Here is a 2,781-nt window from a genome sequence, read left to right on the forward strand (position 1 = left end):
AGTGCAAATGCAACAAACAAGAACCCCATGGATCTCATGACTTACTAAATATGACATCTGAGAACATAAACAAGTTCACGTAATAAAAGGCTGATTTGACTTTCGTTAAATTGAATGCAAAGCCATAGAAATGTGTAGATAAAGCCCTCGAGTTTTCTTGTGAATACGAAGCCAACCTTACCCATATATTTTTTTTTTTTTAGGAAAGCCAACCTTACCCATATATTATCTCCTATATTCCCTCAACGCTCATCCAAAGATCCTCTCAACTCTCTCAACCCCATCAATATAAAACAAAAAATTTCCACCAAAAAAACCCACCCTTTGTTTTCTTCTTTCCAGCGTCCTTGGCGTGAACCAATAATGTCTCCCAAAGCAACAAAACTTTATTCTCTCATCTTATATTCCCTTGTTATTTAATAGGAAAAACAAAATATCTGTATACCCCCATTCTCTCACATTGATAAAAAAAAAAACAAAAAAAAATGGGTTTTCTTCACTACATTATTCTCTTCAACGTCTTCGTCTCCGTCGTAGTCGAGTCCAGAAACTCGCCATGGAGCCCAAGAAAAACGACGACGTTCCTCGACGTGGCAAGCTCCACCAAGAAAACGACGACCGTCTTAACCCAAGATTCCCTGAAAACGCTGTCGTTTAGTGAGACGGAGAAGAGATTCCCTTCGTGGCAGACTGGGCTCTCTCTCCAGCTCTATCCCCGAGCCTCAGTCCGAGTCCCTGACGAGTCCAGTTACCGAGACCTGACTCTCTCCCGGCTTGAACGCGACTCGAACCGGGTCAACTCCCTCTCGACCCGGATCCAGACAGAGTCGGTTCAGGCTCCGGTAATTTCGGGTTCGAGCCAGGGAAGCGGAGAGTACTTCGCCCAAATCGGAATCGGAATCCCGGCGAGCGATGCCTACGTGGTCATCGATACGGGAAGTGACGTCAGCTGGGTGCAATGCGCACCCTGCTCCGAATGCTACACGCAATCCGACCCGATTTACGACCCGGCCACATCATCATCCTTCTCCCGCCTCACGTGCGGGTCGACCCAGTGCAACTTGCTGGACCTGTCCGAGTGCCGAAATGACACGTGCCTTTACGAGGTGGCTTACGGAGATGGTTCTTACACAGAAGGCGAGCTGATCGCTGAAACGCTAACACTAGGCGGCTCGGCTGTCTCCGGCGTGGCTATCGGCTGCGGCCACAGCAATGAAGGGCTCTTCGTCGGCGCGGCGGGGTTACTAGGGCTCGGCGGCGGTGCTTTGTCTTTCCCGGCTCAGCTCGGCGCGAGCTCGTTTTCGTATTGCCTTGTCGATCGAGATTCCGGCTCTGCTTCGACTCTGGATTTCGACGCGCCAGCAAGGAGCGACGCTGTCACGGCGTCGCTCCGACGGAATCCCGGTCTCGAGACTTTTTATTATGTCGGAATGGAGGGGATCGGAGTCGGAGGACGTAGGTTGGCGATTCAGAGCTCGCTTTTTGACGTTAACGGTGACGGCGAGGGAGGAATTATTGTGGATTCCGGTACGGCCGTCACGCGGCTGCGGACGGAGGTCTACGAGGTGGTGAGGGAGGCGTTTGTGAACGGCACGCGCCATCTGGAGGCGGTGGAGGGAGGGGTTTCGCTTTTTGACACGTGTTATGATTTGTCGTCGGCGGAGCGGGTTGAGGTTCCGACGGTGTCGTTTCTGTTTGGGGAGGGGAGAGAGAGAGAGTTGTTGTTGCCGGCGGAGAATTTCATGATTCCCGTTGATTCCAATGGGACGTATTGCTTCGCTTTCGCTCCCACCACGTCAGCACTGTCCATCATAGGGAACGTTCAGCAGCAGGGGACACGTGTCAGTTTCGATTTGGAAAACCTGGTCGTCAGTTTCGTCGCCGGTGACTGCTAAACGTCGGTTAAACTGCTCTTCCGGTTGCACGTTTTTTGCGTGGCATGAAGAGAACTCAAGTGTGAGTTAGTGGCTTGTTTGTAAATTAGGTACGCCTTCTAGGGTATTTAGAGACCTCGGTGTTCGGAAATGACCGTTGTATGTATGCTGTGTTTTTTTTTTTTTTTTTTTTTCATATAGCAAAATGCAAACAAAGGCAAAAATGAAAAAAGGAATTTGTGTTTTCTAGCGTTTGCACTTTACGTTTACAGTGCTTTCAGCTTTACAGTTGGTACTCACTATTCGTGGTAAATGTACTGTTTTTTTTTTTTTTTTTTTAATTATATTTTTACGTACTTTGAACGTTTGTGCGATACTCTATAGATCTGTATGATTACGTGCGCAATTTAAGGTTCTCTGGTCAACTTGGTTTGAAAGGGTTCTATTTCATTAATATTTGGAAATGTGTGTACTTATTATTGAAATTGATTTTATATGAATAATTACCGTTGATCTAAAAATATTGGCGACAAATGCCGTAGATGACGGAGTAGTTGAATATTAAAAAACTCCCGAGTGACTAAATTAATGGTATTTTGAGACCTGAGAATGAGCCAATTTTTTTTAAAAAAAAAAAAAAAAAAAGGAATGGCTAGCCAATGAATGTATAACGTGCTCGAGGTAAGGTCTGTTTAACATAAAATTGGTGAGATTGATTTCAAAGTAAAAAAGTGGTTTCTCTTTGTTTTCTACGGTGTTTGGTAGCCGAAGCTATTAAGATACGGCAGTCTCTGCGTAATTTAGAAAGAAAACTACGTTAGCATATGCAGATTTTTGACCAACACACCCTGCGACTTTTGATTTTTTGACGCAGCATACTAGGATTTAGGAACACTAGAGCTAGAAC

The 2,781-nt window shown here is 46.0% G+C and overlaps 1 pseudogene; it reads left to right on the plus strand.

Annotated features, from left to right (window-relative positions):
• The first annotated feature begins 213 nt into the window (after positions 1-213).
• LOC149402545 (protein ASPARTIC PROTEASE IN GUARD CELL 1 pseudogene) lies at positions 214-2,267 on the plus strand (annotated as a pseudogene).
• Positions 2,268-2,781: the final 514 nt, after the last annotated feature.

The sequence above is a fragment of the Urtica dioica genome, chromosome 3 (assembly GCF_054948205.1).
Source record: "Urtica dioica subsp. dioica isolate 48M chromosome 3, U.dioica_male_clone48M_v1_H2, whole genome shotgun sequence".
NCBI classification, from domain to species: domain Eukaryota; kingdom Viridiplantae; phylum Streptophyta; class Magnoliopsida; order Rosales; family Urticaceae; genus Urtica; species Urtica dioica.